The following is a 19,835-nucleotide window of genomic DNA, read 5'->3' as shown; positions in this document are numbered from 1 at the left end:
TTCAATCATGGAGCAGATAAGTGCTAGGGCCACTGTAAAGAGAAAGCCCGAGAAGAAGGAGTTTGCAGCAGCACCCACTTAGGCTCATACTGACTTACTGAGTGTCCCACCTGGGCCCCATGCCTCCGAGAGAACTTCTCTGCTGAGCCATGGGATGGAGAAGCTGGTTTTCACTCACACGAGCAGTAACCTCAGTCCTAGCATGAGCCATGTGAGCTTGGCCGTAAAGCCTCTCTTTGGGCTAAAACAAAGTTTTGTTGTCTGATCTTGTGGGAAGAGATGTGCACGTTTCTGTGTGCTTCCTTGATAAACTGCATCACAACCCAAAGGTACAAATTGTGGGTAATTCTGTCAAAACCGATAGAGTTGTTTCGGATTTACATGATTTTAGAGGAGAATCTGCCTTACTATAACTAGTGGATAGAGAGAGAGAGCCTTTCACCACTGTGGGTGACTTTGTGTCCTTTCCTTTGGCTATATGTCCAACGTACGGATAAATTTAAAACTCATTTTAGGATTCCAGTGCTTGCTATCCTGCAATATGACTCTTGGAAATTGCCTCTGAGAAGAGAGAAATAGAGATCTTGGATCTGTGCTGACTTTGTGCCTATGATAGATTCCTGTTCAGAGTAAGGGTGTGTGTTTCAATATTTCAAACCAATCTTTCAGCTATTGGTTTGATACTTCTCAGGTGTTATAAGTACTTTCATTACCCTTTTTATTCACAGTAAATTTTCTCCCGCTTGGCAAGCCAGTAATGTATGTGTGGCTGCAGTGAGATCAGCTATATGAGACCCCTTGGAAATAAGATTAAGGGTGATTTTTATCATGAGACAAAGGATGCCAGGCAAAAAATGTCAGTTTTTTTTTCTTCAGGTTATTTTTCTTATATTTTCATCATGCCCCTTCTCTGGCAAGAAGCAGCTATAAGCTTGGTGGGGTTTTTGTCCCTTGTTTTCTTTGATAACTTGTCCTACACATTTAGTAAGGAAGAAAAATGTATTAGGATTTTCTGAGGTTGTAAGTAGGACCAAAGCAGATGTGTCTCTTATGCTGGACTTCTGTAGAGACCTCCCCAACATTTCATACGTTCGTGGTGGCGAAATTGGCTGATGAAGAAAGTCCTCAACAATAGGAAGACTAAAGAGCGTGTTCTCCTTACATGTATGTGTTGTGACAGCTATATGACTGGACATAACATTAGTATCAAACAAGTAATGTAGCTTATCGTAACAACAATTCTTTAGATACAGTATGCCGAGAGCCTATAATAAATAATAATGTTACTTTACAGTTAATATTACAATGCATTGTTTGTGCTAGTGTAGCACCTCTGCACCCTAATAATGGGCCACAGCTACGTTTAGCAAGCTGCAGTACGGTCCTGATGAGGAGATTGCGTGGCTTAAGCATGAAGAAACAGCACATTGAGGTAATCAAAGCGCAAAAAAAGTAAGAAGACAAGGGGATGATGCTGGTTAGCACAATATGTGATGGTCCTACCACATCATTAGCCTAACCATGGTATGACTGCATTGCGTTGTGCTCCTGTTTGGAAAACAATTTCTGACCACGTGTAGCTGCTGTGTCATAACACACACAGGATATCTGAGGGAAGGCCTGGCATTTGATCTTTACTTTGATATCTCCTGACAATTTACACAAGCTGAGGACATGCCCCAGAGTAATTTTTGTTCAGTGTTGTCTAAACACAAGAGCTTTTATAATTAATTTCCTCAGCTTGTCTTGAAACAACAACAGGGAAGACTTTAAGCCCTGATAGGTATCTGGCTCTGCAGCCCTTTTGCAAGGGGTGGGGAGGATGCTGGTCTGGTGCTCCTCCGACTTCTGCAGAGAAAGCTGCAAAGTGGTATTTTCTCCAAGAGAAGAATTTAATCTGCCCAGCGTGGAGGGCTGGGCCTTCTGAGCTTTTGGTCTCTACGAAACAGCTAATCACAGGCCTGCAATTTCTAGCCTTTTAAGCGCCTATATGCTCCTGGACCATATTTGGGCAATAAGGGTTCTGCAGAACTCGAGAACGCTGCAGATCTGATCCTCTCCAAAGCTCCGGCCTCGCCGGAGATACTGTGCTGCACGGGGCCAGCATGTCGTTTTTGCACGGCTCCTAAGCAACCTGAGTAAATAGAACATTTCGCAACCTTAACCACAGCGGTTGCTACACTTTCATCTATAATTATCTTTTGCATCAGAGCTCTCAAGAGCAACCGGCCTACCAGATTTTGCAGGATATTTTGCATTCAGCTTCAGTTTGTCTGCCTTTGCTCTTGCATTGCCAGTCAGGATAATATTCCCCAGACAAGAGGAGAAACATAAATACCCTGCAGACTAGAGGAACGTGCAATACACTGTAAGCCAAGAAATGTTAGCTCGCCAGCCTCGCTTCTGATTGCTGTTTATATTCTGCACACTTCAGAGCTTTGTTATTTGAACAAGGCCTTATAACTTGCCCCAAAAGGCAGCCAAATATAATTCTTGGTGTTTGGAAAACCTAACACACAAATTATATTTAGGAAAAGAGCCTATGACTCCAGCAGAATGAACTCTTCCCCTCCCTTCAGTGTTTCTCAGAATTAATGTCAAAATTGTAGCTTGGCGATCCTGATATAATGTCTGTTCTAGGCACTAGATCACACTTCATTTCTAAGCCAATAATAGAGCCCAGCATTCTTCATCATCGACATTCTCTTTCTGGTTGTGCAGCCTCCTGGCAAAACGTGGGCCTCATCCCGCTCTAGGTGTGAACCTTCAGCGAGGCTCAGGCTCCTTCCTCCAGTTCCAGAACTGGAGAGCTGTGCTCAGGGTGCGAAATCCGGAATGCTCACTGTGCTGCGGGTCTGAAGACACAAGCATCCGTGCTCTGCCCAAGTCTTCGCTGCAGTGATCGTTGGATTTCTGACAAAAATTCTGGTTTTTATGCTTTTTCACCAAACTTCAAGCTCAGAATCAAAACTTCCTTAGAAAGGTGTTCCGCACCGCAAAGAAACGAACAAACCCTCGCTAGCTAGTTGTACAGCAAGTCACACAACAAGACACGATTTAATACGTCCTGACTGCTTGATGTGTAAATCAAGTTATTTGAGTTAAAGAGCGGCAGCTTTTCAAGTTCAGAGGTGCATGTTAACGACACAGTTTTGGTTGTGAAATACATGCTCGGTGCGTAGAAAAAAAAGTGAGACTGTTCACCAGCCTTGTAGTCCGAAGACTGAAAATTTGCATACAGGACAAAGATGCAATTACGCATGCTAATACCTGGGGTGCAAGCCCGATGAAAGCAGGGCTAACCGCCCCGGGACTGGACGTGGTGTTGGTTTGAAGCCGTGGCTTTAGGTGCGGGCCTGCAACAGTGCAGGTAATGAAAGCACGGTGAGAGGCTGTCCTCGTCGGGAGCAGCGGGGCGAATTCTTATTGTGCCCCTCGAGTATCTGTTCGGCCGCCTGTGAGAATGAGTTTTACACGTTGTGTGCTTACACAATTCGGATTGTTTCTAAATTGTCCGTATCCATTATTGTTAGCGTCAACGCTATGCTAAATGACATACAACTTGGCACGATGACAACTCTGCTATCTGAGAGAGCTTACGGCCGAGCTGCTGTTCCACAAGAGTCTTTGACACGGCACAACGGCAGGCAGGCTCGGCTGCCTAATCTCTCTGCAGGACAGGGAGAACTGAGGTCACTGGCCAGAATAGCGGCTCCGTCCCCGCGCTTGAGTTACTGTTAATTTAAGCAGGGCTGGCACTGTTGTACCTTGCTCCTTCTTTCTGTTTGTTCTGTGTGACTTTCGAAACGATCGGTGGGGAAACCAGGCTGATAGAAAACACCGTGTAAACAGCAAAGCTGTTTCTTATTCACAGGCATTAGGATTTAAAAGTAAATTCGCGTTTTTATAACCTGGTGAGGTCATAACCTGGTTTTTATGACCTGGTGAGGTCACTGTACTAGTTTAGTACGCAATGGTAAAAATCCTTAGGCATTTTACTGTAAAACTGTGAAAGAGGCAGTCCTTTTCTGAATGTATTTTTGCTGTATTGGAAACTAAATAATCATAAGATTGTTCAAGATGCGTGTTTTTAAGTATGCATCGGACTGAATATGGACAGCGTGAATTTCAATAAACAATTGCCCTGGAAATGCTAAAACCGTTGGCGGAAGGACACTAAATGATCAGCTTCTTCCTGTTTAGGAAAGCTGAAACATCAGTGAGAGGACAATAACATGATAATATTTTTCATTACTTACATCCTGGTGTGGATTTTAACAACAGCAAAGGATGTGAAACCTAAAATTACTGCATTTTCCTATGCGCACAAGTAGGCAAACACTGATTTTTGTATCTGTTTGAACAGGCAAGAGGTCACACCTGTATTCAGCACCTGCATGTCGGCACGAGTAGCCACAGGAGCGACCGACAGTTTGTTCACAGTAGAATAGAGCTGCCCTTGTAAAACAACCAGGGGCTCAGACCCGCGGGTTGTTTTCCCTATTTCAGTAGCTCTCCCCGTTCTTGTACCTGCCTGCGTCCTGGCCGGGAGAGGTGAGCTGGCAGCCCGAGCCTGTGCTCGCTGCCAAGCCCGGATAGTTCAGCTGTATTTTAGTGCATTTCAGAGGGCTGGAGGAGAAAAGAAGGAAGCTGTTCCAAGACTGGTACTCTAGCAATGAGCTGGAGAAGACAGGGTCGGCAGCCCCGGCCCTCCTGCGCTACATGGGGAAATGAACACGCTCCGGGGATGGCTGGAAGACTCGGGAATTTGCTTGGATAGTCGTCGTCGTGTCCCCGGAAGCCACAAGCAGCCACAAAAAATGCTTTATAATCTCATTACCCTCCAATAGACAAAATAGAGAAATGAAACTTCTGAGGTTGTACTATTTTTTTTTCTTTATTAATGGCCAACAAAGTGTTAATTACCATACTAGGTACCATATAAACTCTTGGAGCCCTTGCCTTCAAGCCCGTATGGTGAAAAAACAGGCACAAACTAGAAATTTTGCCCATTTAGTCATGGGTGACATTTTTGGTGGTGTTTCTGTGGCAACAACCCGAACCCTATCGTGTAAACAGGGCAGTATAAAACTTGTTTATTTTTTTCACATGCCTTGCTGGCAAAATCCACATTTTCCCTCGTCGTCATCTCCATCCGCCGGGCACGTTTGGCACCATGGCGGTTCCAGCAGGCACTTCCACGGCAGAGCTGTCCGTAGGTTCTGAAGCAGACACGTACGCGTGAAATTTTAACCGTGTGTATTAATATTTGCAGGGTCAAGGCCTAAATGAGAGTAGCGAAGAAGGCAAGACATAGTGGTAAATCTGATGGCAGGAATTCACTTTGGAATTAAGAGAAGAATTGGATCCGTTCCTGTTGGGTTCCTGGATGATGCTGGCACTTGGAAAGCAGTTTGTTCACGTACGAAGACAAATCTGGGCAAGGCAACAATGAAACCTACTTAGCCCCGCAAGCCAGCATGACTAAGAGGGATCCTTCTCCCGGTACTGTTTTCTTCTGTCTTTTGGGTCATCCCTTTTTCCTTCTTCTCCTCTTTTTCCCCTCTCGCTCCCTCCCTTCTCCTCCACACTGATCCCCACCTCGCAGGACGCGGTGCACCGTGTCACCCCAGCGTTAACCCCCCCGCAGCCCGTCTCCGCTGTCTCCCCGCTCCTCCCGGACGTTATTCCCGGGGACCCCGGGGCCGTCCCCACCGCTGCTGGGTGGGGAACAGGGGCCTTCCCCCTCCCGCCGCTTCTGCCTCCCGTTACTCGAAGGCAGCGGCCACAGAAGGGCTCCCGCTGTCCCCACGTCCCCCCGGCCCCGGGGTCCTGCCCTCCTCCCGGCCTGCGCCTGTGTCCCCCGAGGCCACGAGCCACCACCCGGGGGCTGCCCGCCCGTCACGACGAGCCACCCCGGGGCCGCAGCTCGCCCACCCGGGCGGCCCGCGGCCCGTCCCCGTGCCGCAGAGCGCTGTCCCGGGCGGTGACCCGTCCCCTTGCCTCAACCCGGTCCCCGCCGTGGGGCCGCCCCCCCGGCCCCGGCCCCGGCCCCGCGCGCTGCCCCGCCCGCCCCGCCCCGCCCCGCCCTCGCCCCCGGCCCAGATGCCGCCCCCGGCGCGCGGCCCCGCCCGCGCCCCGCCCCGCCCGCCCCGCCCCCGCGCGGCCCCGCCCTCCCGCCCCCGCGCGGCGCTGGGCAGCAGCGGGGCCGCCGCCATTTTGGAGGCAGCCGGAGCGCCCGCAGCTCGCCGCCTCGCCGCCCGCTGTCAGCGCAGCCCCGGCCGCCGCGCCCCGCCTCGGACGCGGCCCATGCCCGCCGGGCTGCCGGCCCTCGCAGCCAGGCAGCGCGCCAGCGGCCTCGCCGCGGGGCGGAGGGCAGGCCCGGACCCCCAGCAGGTGAGACCCGCGGGCGGGCCCGCCGCCCGCGCCGCCGCCGCCGCCGCCGAGCTGTCACCGCCGCCCGCCCTCCCGCCGCCACCTGCCGCCGCGCCGGGGCCGGGGCCGGCCGGGCCGCGGGCTGCGCCCCGCCGCGGGCCGCTTCCGCCTTCCTGCGCCGGGGCCGGGGCGCTGGGCCCGGCGGGCCGCGGAGGCGGTGCGCGGCCTGCCGCCCCGCCAGCCCCTCCGGCCCGCCGCCTCCTTCCCCCGCCGCCGCCGCCTCCGCTTCGGCCTCCCCGGCCGCAGCGACACCCCCTTCCCACCCCCCGGAGCGCCGGCAGGAGCCGGTCCCCGGTCCCGTAGCGCTGCCCGGGCTGCAGGGCCGCGTCCAGCTGCCCCTGGCTTGGTTTTTCCCAGTTTTTGGGTTTTTTCAGCAGCCCGTAGCCCCCGGGGTGGCCGCGCCGCCCCGCCCGCAGCTCTGATGGCAGAGGTCCGTTTTTGAGCCCTTGCTCTCGGCCGTGCTGGAGTCCCCCCCTGTCGTTCCGTGCGATATCTGGGTTAAACCCGACTTTCTGCGCGTGTAAGAGAGATCAGAGTTTGCTTTCTCTTTTTTTTTTTTTTTTTTTTTTTTCCTGGGGGGGGGGGGGGTGTCGACCTGGTGGGGTTGGGTGATGAGAACGCGGGGATCCAGGTTTTCGTGACTCACGCCTGGCCAGTGGGTAATTGCTGAAGCTGTCGGGAGAGGTGGCGTTGGCAAGGTCAGCGGCGAGGGTCAGCCTCCTGGGGACCCGCTGGCTTCGAGTGTGCAGGGCCCGGAGCCCTTGCGAGGGACCCCGCCGGCTTCGCGTGTGCAGCGTGTGAAAATAAATGTCACCGTGCTGGTATTATTAACGTACAGCAACTGGGGTAGGAGTTGTAGTCACAAATGGAATCACTACAACACGTAATCTTACAGAAGGATGACTTCTTGATGAGTCTAACCAGGGCTCCCTTCCGAATTTGAAGGCCTTGTTTTGCACTAGTTTAAAAAAAAAAAAAACAAACCAAAAAAACAAAACTAGGAAGTGAAAAAGAGAAACTGAGAGAACTTGGAGGGACCTGAGGTATTTTTCATATCTTGATCTCCCACTTTAAAATTAATATTTTAAAAACAGAAGCTTGTTTTCATCATGTACTTTATTTTCTCTCTCGAAAAACAAAGGAGAAAGTTGTGATTCCAGTCCTGTCCAGAGCTACATGTTTGAAGCCAAGCATGTAATCACTTCCTAGCAGATTTTTGTTATAAAGCACTGTTTTAAGAATGATGGGAGAATAAACATTTATGATTTCTCTCATTACTCTGACACTTAAAAGCAAACAGTCTGCCAAAATACTTCAATGGTAAAAAAATCTGGTGGATGGTAGTATAGCAATTTCCATAGCAACCAATGGTGATATCATGGTAAGCAAAGTTACATTTTGGAAGGTGCAGTAGGAACACCTAATGATCTGTACTGGTTTGAGGGATACTGATAAACATTTGCCCAGGAGAAGATGACTGAGGATTGGGTAAGAACAAAATGGTTTGAAATTGAAGGCTTGCTTTGTTTTTCGTGTATTCGATATGCAGACGTTTCTGGTGACTTTTGTACTTTCTTTGTATTATGTTGCAAATCCAGGGACCTAGGACAACGTCCTGGCTAGAAATCATGGTGAATTTGTGGGGCTGCAGCAGGTTTCTGGGAAGAGCTCGGTCTGTAGCAGAGTGGTATCAGACAGGTGGTGCAGAAGACAGCACTGAGGTTTTGGGAGGTTCCTGCAAACCTCAGACTGTGAGAGAACGACTGATGTCGAGCATTTGTTCTGGGGATGGCACTGAAGCATCCTCCTCCTGAACCTGGTATTCAGCGAAGTCTTGGTTGTGTTGTAGGAGGGACGGGTTTTCCTGTCCCAGTTCAGAAATTGGAGACCGTCAAAAATGAATAACAAAGAGAAAACTATCTTTAAGAACTTCTGTTTTGGGGTTTTTTTCCTAGTAAGCAAGCATCCTCAGTCTGTGGGCTTAAACTAATTTGAGAAAACGCCAGGCCGCTGTCACGAGCAGCGTAGCCTGTTTTGCAGTGCTTCCTTGCAGGGGAAGGCGAAAGCCCTCGCAGCCCCCTTCCGCAGAGGGGTGCCGGTGGAGCTGTTGCGGGCCGGCAGGGCTTCTGAGCGGGGCTCCCCCCACCCCTGACTCGCAGTTTGCTGGTTGGACTGGGGGTCAGCTGGAGTGAATTAAATTCTCACTGTCCCCAGATAGTGCGATCCTGAGCTAGAAGGAGGAATCATTTAGTTACGCTTCCCCTCCTCTTTGGTAGGGAGATATCCCAGGCGTAGCTGATCGTGTTTTTCCATGCTCTGTGGAAGGAACTCCTCATTCGTGTTCTCCCCTGAGTTTACTGGCTATCAGCTAAGGTGTCAAAAGGAAACCAAAACTGTTTTCTTCCCTGAGATGCAGTAGGGCATTAGTGGAACAGAAGAATTTCAGCAAAGAAAGGCATTACGTTTGAGAGCTCGGGGCGGGGGGAACAGGATGAGCTTTCTTACTCTGTGTTTCTGATAATAAGGTGTGTAGAAGTGTAAGTGTAAAAGCTGTAGATGATATGTTAGGGAAAATGACTTCACATACATAATCGAGTAGTATGTTTTCTTAACACAGTGGCTTGGAGTCTGAAGTGTTAGTGCCTGAAGGGCAATAGCTAGAACAGTGTAATAAGCTCAGCCATAAAAATGGGCGAACTGGAATGCCAAGAAATAGAAGAGTATCTTGTTATAGTAAATGTTTCTGAAACAATAGTAGAATGACAAGAATAACTGGGAAACTTGGGTGTAAATGACACAGGAAAAACGGATGAGGTCAGTGAGTTGAGAGCAAAGCAGGAGCTGAGTGGTTGACAGAACTTTTGAGAACTTTATAGGGAGGGATACTTGTGGGAGGTCTTGTTGTTTTGCTAGATGTAAAATTATTGAAAAACTAATGGAGGAGAGCAGAGTTAATAGACTGTATTAATGAATGATGTCAGCTCTCTGTCTCGGCAGTCAAATATGGAGCCACAGTTCAGAGCAGCAGTCTTTTACTCTTAGCCCTATTTATAGGGTAACGCAGTTCTGTTCTTAATTATGTTTTATGGGCTGGGGAATCGGTTTGACTGTTTGTTACCTCCTTTTCACAGAAAATCTACAGATGTCAGTGGGTTTATATAAGGATCAGGGAAAGAATGTGGCCTCTGTGTGACCAATAGTAGCAACAAAGGAACTTAAGTGTCGTCTTTGATTCAATATTATTAGAAGCAAAAGTATGTTGTCTTTTCTGTCCGCTGCTATGTTTCGAGGGCGCTTGTTTCTTTAATTGTGCTTTTCTCTTTCCCTCTCTGTGTCTATATTCCTCCCACCCTCCTGCCCTCCCCCTGTGATGGACTTCTCTGCTCCTTGTTTTGATCTGCTAAAACAGTCAGCACTGCAATAACCAATATTGGCATTATTATTACATGCCTTGGTTATTTTTACCTGCATGTTGACTCTGGTATGGGGGGAAACAGGGGCAAATAAATATTAGTTATCTCGGGAAATGAAGCTTTCATAGCCAAGGTTAAAAATCTCAAACTAAAAAAGCTCGGATTTTTGTGGAATTTGAATGCCACACACATTGCGTACATGGTGTTCAGATCAGGTCTGCAAATGGGAAGTTTGACATGACTGGCTGAATCAACAGTGACGTTCTATCTTTTTGCTTATTAATGCCATTTAGTCCTAGATAAAGCTGAGACAGTGCAAGTATTTACCATAATAAATGGCTGCATCGCAGTGCCTAAAGCCTAACTAAAATTGTCATCTTTGGCAGGGGTCGCTTCAAACTAAACACCATGTGGCACTGAGCTTTGGAAAGGGGCTTGTCAGCAAAATTAGGATGAGCTAGCTTAGGAGAACCTAATGGCAAAAGAAGGAAGTTAAAATCATTAGCCTGAGCGTGGAAGCTCTGCAGCTGTTGAGTTGTGACTGCTGACTGCGACTGATTTTCCCTCTCAATGTCTCTGTCTTTGTGTCTACCTGTTTTCTCATTCCGTGTGCGGATTGTAAGCTCTCCGGGGCGGTGGCCATGCCTTAGGCGTGCGTGGTGCCAGGGACAGGGGCAGCCTGTCCCTCAAGTGGTGCCTCTGGATGTCACTGCCAATACCAAATTTCTTACCCTTGTGTCAATGTCGCGTGCTTAAGGACACAATCTTATCTGGACAGAAGGGGGAACCGGAAGGAATGAGAAAATAACATTATGGTTAAATGGCAGAGTTCAATAAGTTATTTGCACCAAACAGGCAGAGCTCGGAACTGTTTCCTTAGCTGGGCAAAATAAGAAACTTTCCCCAGCTTTTATTTTGCTGGGTGGCATGGTAGGCAATCTACATGGTTTGCAAAGAAAGCTTTCCAAACAGATTGATTGCTTGAATTCAAGGTTCACGTTCAGTTGGCAAATGTCTCTGCTTTTCTTTCCAGTATGCCTATGCTAGCTGTCTTGTCTTTTTTTTTTTTTTTAATTTTATTTCAGTTCTGCAGTTTGCCGCTCTTCAGAGCATTGCGGCCTGCAGTGACACTGATAACTGTTAAGTCACTTTGATTCTGATTTTTGTTGGGCAGAATTAGGAGCAATAGCAGCAAAGCAGAGACTGGCACTGCTTACTGGCAGAAAGACAAAAAAATGCAGACTACAGTAGTGGAGATGGTCTTTCTTGCTGCAACCTACAGGAAGCAAGAAGGAAATAAAACACAAGATACTTCAGTTTCAGTTTTGTCTTTGATTTTTCTATGGTAGACTTAATTGTGTTAGCTGAGAAAATGCAGGATGGGTATGCCTTGACATTTTGTGATAAGCAAATTAGATTCTCTTCTGCATAGCAATCTCTTCCATTCTTTTTATTCCTTGTAGTCTTGCAAAACCTACGGATTGTTTCAGCTTCTTACTTTCATGTGCAGCAGGGTGGGATGAGAAAGGTTGTGTTCAATTACAATTCTTTTCTGTTAAGATGGATTTCTTCTTTTTTTAGAAGGATAATTGAGACTATAAGCTAACAGGTTGAAAACTGTATCCTGTCTCCCCGCGCCAGAGGACTAGGGGTGCAGTTCCACAGCGACATCAACGGGCCCGAGTCCAGGTTGCCATGTGTTGGCATGCATATTTGTGTAACCGTGTGGTATGCCGCCTCGGAGAGCTGAGCGGGCTGAAGGCTAACCCTGCTTGGAGGGAGTAGCTTTCAGCTGGATCAGCTCCCTCAACCAGCTGGCTGTGTGGTTGCATAAACAGCGCTGACACAAGGGAGGATGCAGGAACGTGTGACCCAGGAAGGAGAAGAGCAAAAAGAGCAGGTCTCTGGCCGTCTGGATTTCAGTAGGGTGTGGTTCGACGTCACTAATCTGAGTTTGCAGCGCAACATCTTCCTGGTTTGTCCCTGTGTGTTAGTGCTGGTCCCATACTCACAGGGAGCCGGTCTGTCAGAAGACTACCCGCCCTTCCCCTGTTCATTTTCTGCTGGTTTATTTTATTCAACAGGCATGGTAGGAACAGATGAGCACTGCTGCTGGGCCGTTTGCTGGACAGTTTAAATGTGAAGGGGTTGGGAATAGTGGGGCTGCAGCAGTGTTGACAAAAGCCATGACTCCATGTTAGATTAAATCGAACTAAGCCTAGTGAATAGAATATCCAGGTCATCCTCAGAGTCCCAGGACCTGAGCTCCTGAGCCAGAGTACCCGATTAATGGTTGACAGATGCTCAATCAGCACTCTATTTAACAAATTGGAAAATACTAACTGATGGATTTCAAACTTAGTTCTACTGCATGTTATCCTTTTTTTTTAATATGGAAGATTGTTTTTCTTAGTGCTCGGTTGTTTTTTACTACTTCTGCATTCTCCCAGTCCTTTACTATATTACTTTTTAACATTACATTGTCCGCTTTATATCCTTTTGTCTTTTATCTTTTTTATTTTCTTCCATGACTTTCTAAGCCTTTTTTTTCCCCTTAACATTGTGTTTCAGACTCTGCCTTCACTTTCAAGGGGCTGGAGACCTCTCACTGAAGTTCACGTATCTATGATGTAAATGCCTACATCTGAGGTAATCATTTAGGATTCCTTTTTTAGGCAATGGAGAGAAACAGATGCTTATTTTCTTTTGATGCAGAAATCTAAAATAGAGATGAGTTTTGCTGTAGAAGTGCTCATTTCTCTCCTACTGCAAAGGGAGTCTGGGTGACTAATTCAGATTAGTCATCCATAGTATAAATATCTACACGTTGGGTGAGACGGATTCTATTGCAGAAGACTCAACTTGCTAGGCAAAGATTCTGGTGGGGACCTCCCCATCTCAGTGAGGTTGCCTTCTTGCCCTTGATGGATTGTAAGATGAGACATTGGATGTGTTTTGCAACATGCCATGTCCTTAGCTCTGCTTGATCAATCTTCTTCCTCTTTCATAGCTGACTGGTAAGTTTGAGGTTGAAAGCAGTGTCTATAAATGATTCAGGATCATATAGTTATCTAAGACCAACGCAATAAAACAAACTTAAGTTTTTGTCAGACATGTGACCAGCCCAGTTGGTTTTCCAGATTCTGTTTGAGAGGTACAGGTGCTAGCCAGAGGAGTAGCTATACGTCGTGATCGTCTGCCTAGTTTGGGTCATAAATAAGCAGTAAGCTCCATGGTGCAGAAGACAGGATTTCTCCATGTTTCTTCAGTGCTTAGCATGAAGAGGACCCTAAGTTGAAAAGAAGTTTATCACTGTTTTAGTAAATGTAAATATTGATTCTCTCTCCCCGCCTCCCCCCACCTTGTACTTTCTCTAAAGACTGTTTAATTGTGACCGGTCCTAGAGACTGCTACATGTGTCTGATTTTTGTGAAGACTCAAGAGTGAAGTAGCAGAGTAGTTTACAGAAATACGAAGGGGCTTGAGGATGCCAAATTTTGCAGAAAGGCGCGTAATGTTTTAGGGATGCAGTGCCAGGAATAAATGCATATTCGATTTCATTGATGTTACACTGTACCCACTGTTTCCTCTTACAAAATAGGCAGCTAATTTCATTACTTCTGTTCTCCTGTTACTTTTGTCATCTTTGTTCTTAGCTAACTGTAGTCCCTATAAAATAACTCTTACAAGTAATTAGTGTTAATATCTGTAGCGCTTTCAGTGTGGCACTTTTCATCCAGTGTGTCCATGGCCTCCCCAGTCCTGTTTTTCCCCTCCATTTTAAGTAGCAGTGCTGCTAAAGAATGTTGTGTTTTGCAGAAAAAAACCTCACCGCTTTGACTTCATTTTTCATGAGTGAAATTTTTTACTCAATTGAAGTGAGCTTCTAAGTGCTGTTTTTTTAAAATACCTGGAAGAAAATGTTGGAAAGAAGTGGTGCAGTTCCCAAGAACAAAACTATTTAATTATTTTTAGTCTTAGAAGAGAACAGCCAAGTAAAAACATTTAGTGTATACTTGGGGTTTGGATATATGCTTGAGTTTTTACAAGGAACGGTGAAGTGAAACTGGATCACCTAGTAGTCACAGTAGACATTTGCCGTGTGAGGCAAATGCTGTTGCATAATCACGGTTTGTTGTTAGAGCTGGTGGACTGTGCCCTGGTGATAAATACATTACGTTGGGAAAAGCAGAAACTTTCCCAAATCGCTAACAATGAAACAGCAGACCTTGTGATTGGAGAAACAGGAGGATCTCAAAGGCCCTTGATAAAAAGAAACAGTCTTCTGCTGACCTACGTGTTTAAGTTTTAATACATGAAAAGCAATCCTTGCTGGAAGGAAATCATTACAATTTATGTGTGTTGGCTGGTTTACACTCTGGCTGCCTCATGGGGAAGGGATGGGGGAAGACCAGGCAGTGTTGATGGAAGGTCTGTGAAAATTCATCTCAGTGTGTGAAGTAATAAGCCAAAATAACATTGAAAGTATAATTATCGGAATGGATGCTATGCCTGAAAATGGCAAAAATATTATGCGTGTTAGTGTTAGAGACAATTTTGAGGTATGTGATTAAAGAAAATAGCAGGGCAGAGAAGATAAAAACCATACTGGGTAATGTGCTATATTTAAAAAAAGCAAGGGGAAGTCCGATGAGACGTGTGGAATTCTAAATGTATTTCTCGTTCACAATTTTTGGCGTCTGTACAACTTGTCAAGCTCGATGTCAGGGCTATTGATTAGGCCACGAGTTAGTGTGGGTGTTTCACCTGTTAAAAGGGGAAAACATTTGTTTGTGTAATGCTGAACACCACCTTAATATGCTGGGAAGTACACTGGTGGAATTGAGGGAAGACCCTCCTTCTGCGTTTTCTCTTATTCTTCAGCACATTATGCTGCTGTAGTCCCACACCATTTTTTCTGTGTCTAATTCCGAGGCAGCTGATGCCGCCTGCTTTCAGGGACGGAATGCCACAATATAATGTTTCTCTATAATGATGTTTCTTACTTGAAACCCAGGATGCTTCCCTTTCCCTTAGCACTTCTTTGTTCTTACTTGGACTGTTACATGCAGCAGTGGAGGGGAATTTAGCTTAGGCTCCCGAGGTTACATCTGTACCGTGCGGCTGAACGCGATGCAGAGGGATCTGTGGACGAGCTGTAGGGCTGGTCCCATTGCATCACCTCCAGCTCAGTGCGGGGCTGATGTGCCTCCTCTGTTTTCAAAACTCGAGCTGGTGTCTGTACAGCATTGTATTGCACATGTAGATGTACCAGCTTGCTAAATTGGGAGGGGCATCTCTTAATATGGTGCTTTATCGTGCTATTCAGACACAGAAGCAACGAGAACATTATTTCAAATGTCACTATAGTATTTTCCAGCTGAGAAAAAAACCACACCTTGCCTCCGGAATTTGTAGAAAGCAAAAGGAACTCTCATCTTTAGAAGGGACTGATAGTCTTCTGTATTCTTCATAGTTTGAGAAGTCAGGTTTTAAGTTACCTGGAAGAGATTTCACTCAAGCCGAGTTGCTTGAGGTCCGCTGAGGTGCTGGGTGCTCTTAGGAAAGTGTCGGTGGCGAGTGCTCTCGGCACTGGGGAGAATGCTTGTCTGCAGCAGCGGGGCAAACGTTTCTGTTGCTTATAGTGTGCTTTGCTTGAAACTGAATTTCTGACTTGGGAATTGTTACTCAAACAGGCTTTGAGTGTTATCCGCAAATTAATATCTTAAGGATGACTCCTTGTAACTGACTATTTAGCTGCAACAGCAAGCAAGCTTGAATACAAGGTTTTGTGATAGTTAGAGATGATCACCAAGATGATACTCTGTTCCTCCAGCTATCATAATTTTCATTCTCTGAAGTATTTATAGAGACCAAGAGTACTTACTGATGATCTTTTGTGCAAGGGTGATGTTAGTTTATTTTCCCAAAGTTCATACAATCCCTAGAATTCTTCATTAAACTTGGAAAAATAAATGTCAACCTTTTCAGTCATTTGAAATCTTCACCTTTTCTGTTACAAATTCTGTGCTTTTTATTAGTGTTTTTGGTTATGATTAAGGCTATTTAGTTACAGTGTGAATGACTTCTTAGCATTTATTCTTCAAGCCATAGTTTGACATGGCATTTAAGCCGGCACTACCCCTGGAGAGCTGTCCCTTCTTGCTGCTCGTACCCGCTCTTTGCCACTTCTCTACCCTCCCTCCTTGCTGGCACAAGCATTTGTGCAGCTGCGCTGTGAACCTCTTCGGGGGACTGATCCAGCTGATATTTTTTTTCTGCTAATACTGCACGGAAAAGAAAAACAGTTTTGTTTGGGTTTTTTTTTTTTTCCAGCAGTGCAGGTTTAAATACATGGCAAACTATGGCCTAACATCATCAATGCATAATCCTGGTTTGTGATTTCAAGAGCAGCCTGAGCTTTAATGTTTATTTGTCCAGGTAAAGCCCGTTGAACTCCAAAGGGTGGGTCTGAGATTTCCAAATGATTGTTTTCCTTTCAAGATGTTTCATGACGAAGGAAGCTTAGCCCATAAATATCGTTTAAGTGGTGCCGTGAAGGGAAAACAGGCTGGTGGTCCATTGTCATGTATAAGGTTTTTCTTCGGAAGTGTCTCAATATCTATTTTAACTGTAGAACTACATCAGCTTTGTGTGGACTGTGTCTATATGATGTCCTGAAAGATTAAGGAAATTGAGATGCATTTTTTCTTTAATAGCCTGATGTCAGGTGCTGGTTTGGTGCGGTTTTGGCAAAGCAATGTTGTGCCTTGTTTCCACGTAGCTTGGTTGGTAGAACAGCGCAATGGCAGAATATTCTGGTAAAAACTGCAGCATGCAAAAAATGTAGATAGAGGCACAAATGCAGTCTGGAAGCTTTGAACTTGTATAAAGGACCATTGAAGGAATGCAAGCAGTTGTTTTTCTTGCTCATTCGAGGACATCGCGGTACTGATAAAATAGGTGTATCTGAAGCATACAGCTCTTGATCTTCTTGTAAAGTGCAACAGGAAATCTTAGTTTGCAAATGCTGCTGCTTCGCTATTGAAGAGTCTGAGCGGTATGATGTTTCTTTTGTAGTACTGTCTTACTCTGCGTGTGCAGCAAAAAAAAAAACATCCAGGGTCCAGAGATCAATGTGGTAATGACTGTGACAAACTGGGTTTTCTGAAAAACGCTGCTTGTGTGCCCCAGTAAGTACCAGCATCTCACTTCTGAGATAATAGTCTAATTAATAATAATTATTTGTGAAGGGTTTAACTGTGGTGATCCAGGAAAAATTTAATTTGTGCTTAAACAACATGTAGTAAACAGTCTAAGTGGCATCAAAGCCCTTGTTTATTAACGTATGCAGTGCAAGTGCAGGAGGAGTGGAGTGGGGAGACCTGCGAGAGGGGTGAATCGACACTTAAAAACCCCCATGATTTTGTTTTGCTTGTTTTAACAATGATTGTGTGCTAGCTTTTTAATATTCAAACCAAGTTGCAAATCTTACACTTAAAGGTTAATCTTCAAAGTGAAGCACAGAAATCCCCCCCGGGGTTCCTGTAGATGCTGCCGATGCCTGCTTCCATGGGGCAGAGGGACTCTGGAGCTGCATAAACAGGGAGAGGAGTAGCTGAAAATGGTCGACTGTTAATCTTCTTGAATTATTAGTGATAGAGTGAAGTACAGGTTAAAAATTTTGATATGACTATGCCCTCCTAGACAACTTGAAGCTGGTAGGCTGTGGAGTTTAATTCTTTGGGGTGTGTTTAGCTCCATATGCTTTCGTCTGACCTAGAAAAAAAAGACCTTTTTTGTGCAATTATGTTCACAGCGCGTTTGGTATATTTTTCTGGCCAGCTTTTTCCTGCATTTTTTGAAGCACTGCAGTTTCTTCAGTGTCTGGGTGTGTTGAATTTAATTAAAAATATAACATTTAAATAAAGAAGCTGTGCAAATTTTGTCCTTAGCATGGGGTAGGGCGTCAATTAGAAGGCTGTTTAACTAGATACTAGATGAGGATAAAGTTGATCATCAAGACAAAGTACTTCTTGATATCATCTCTTTATTAGGGAACTTCAGAAGCATAGAATAATTAGAAGTAGCTCTTAATTTTGTGTGCATATTTGTACTACAGACAGGCCTTCATCATTTTTTGCCTGCAGCAGTTTTTTATTAAAAGAAAAAAACCCCAGCACAACCCCTTGCTGTGCTGGTATACCAGCCTCTCTCCTGCAGGACTTGTGCTTTACTGTTTGTGTCCAAGGAATGTAAACGTAGATGACTCTTTCATCTGTCAGTTAGATGTTAAGAAAAAATGAAGACATTCATATCGCTAGGTCAGAAGAGGAAAACAAAAGGAGGCTCTTGGCTAACTGGTGAAAGGCTGTTTTGGTTATGAGTAAATTCTATCTGAGAATTATAAGTGTATCTAAGTGTTTCCAAATCAACAGCTTGGGCTAAGCAATCTCTTGAGAAGCTGAAACACATCTTTAGTTATATGGTAACATTTGAAGATTAACAGAATCCTCTGTTCAGTGTTTCCATCTTCTTCTTCGCACATTCGCTGCGGCCGTGGAGCGGCGTGAGTGCCTCCTGTAGTACGGGTGCCCTGGGAGGTTGTACACAGTTTCTGAGCAGACTGGGATTTGGGACAGAGATTTTCCTCTACTGTTTTCTGCTGCTGGGGTGGGAGAGAGTCACAAGGCAAACCCTGAACACTGTGGCAGGAGAATGCTGTGCCAGAACGCTGCAAAGAAGAGGTTAGGGGAGAAGGAGCTGCAGAGCCGGTACCGGGGCAAGAGGAAGCGTGTGAGCGAAGAGCCGGCTGGTGCTGCTGGGCTGCAGGGTGGGTTTCAGCACTGCTGCGTAAGGCACAGGTCTCTCCACGTTGGGAGGTGTAGCTGTGGCCGAGTATGCAGTGCTGGATTCGGTAGTACTGAAATACTAAAATTCAGGTACTGAATCTTTGCTGAAAATGGCATGAATAAAGTGTATTGTGACCGCTGCCTAATTGGTACCATGGGGTTGGGATACCAGGTTGATGTAATGTGAAAAACTTCCGTTGGGAGATTTGACTCTTCTTGTTCTTCAGGAGGTATTTGCCCGTGCCTGGCGGGATGATAACCTCTCCTTGCCTTTTCTGAAGCAGCCGAAGCTGGGAAGGTAGAAGCAGATGCCTGCACTGGCGTTCAGGGGTGCGCTCACTAGAGGAAGCTGTTTCCACTGCACAAGACCTCGACAAACCATTCCGCCATTCAGGCAAAGCTTTGCTGGCCTTCTGCTCTGAAAGTGGCCTACAGGCAAAATACTCTCCCCCTTCCCCCCCGGCACATCCTTCACCTGTACAAAACAGAAGCTTCTGACTGTTTGACTGTTCACCTCTGAAGGTTACGAGACACTGAGAGGGTGGAAGGAAGATGGAGTAATGAAACAATGATAAACTAAGTCCATTTTTTTTTTACTAAGACTGAGACATGGTATAAGATATTAGTTGTCGCAGGTTTTAAGTATTTAAGTTATCCCAATACTATGATAATAGCTAACTACAAAGCTAGCTGAGTACAATAGAGACAATTTATAATTTTGTATGCTCGGTTGTAGGAGGAATAAAGGCTATAATTCATTTCTGTGTTTTATGTTCTTGAGACTTTGATGTGTACATGTGCAGTCAGAGCTTGGCAGAAATTGCTGAGATCGTAAGAGTTTGCCCAGTGGGGCGCATGTGCTAACTGGGGTGTATGTGGACAGTTGCTGGAACCATCGTTGCCTCCGAGGACTCTAGTCTATCCTGCTTTGCCTTTTGTTCAGAGTTTATAAAAAAGAATCGGGCAAATGGGTGAGGGAAGGGAACAAAGAGAATAGTGACGAATAAGAATATATTTGTGTAAAATTCTGATGTCAAAATAGTTGTTTTATTCATGTCCTGCAACTTCTAAAGGTGTCCTGAAACTGCAGTGATGCCTCTTGCAGAGTTTCGTAGAGAACCCTTCATAGCTAATG

The 19,835-nt window shown here is 45.9% G+C and overlaps 1 protein-coding gene across 4 annotated transcripts in view; it reads left to right on the top strand.

Annotated features, from left to right (window-relative positions):
* Window positions 1-6,196: 6,196 nt before the first annotated feature.
* PPP6R2 (protein phosphatase 6 regulatory subunit 2) overlaps window positions 6,197-19,835 on the top strand; it is a 107,310-nt gene continuing 93,671 nt past the window's right edge. For 3 of the 4 annotated variants that reach the window (XM_072856372.1, XM_072856349.1, XM_072856358.1), the window contains exon 1: window positions 6,197-6,396. The gene's annotated coding sequence lies outside the window, so the exon portion shown is untranslated. Of the gene's footprint in view, window positions 6,397-12,419; window positions 12,498-19,835 lie in introns of all 4 variants that reach the window. The other variant, XM_072856366.1, reaches the window with a different exon arrangement.

Source organism: Ciconia boyciana, chromosome 1, assembly GCF_034638445.1.
Source record: "Ciconia boyciana chromosome 1, ASM3463844v1, whole genome shotgun sequence".
Classification (NCBI taxonomy): domain Eukaryota; kingdom Metazoa; phylum Chordata; class Aves; order Ciconiiformes; family Ciconiidae; genus Ciconia; species Ciconia boyciana.
The sequence above is the reverse complement of the archived record's forward strand: the minus strand, read 5'-3'. Positions and strand labels throughout refer to the sequence as shown.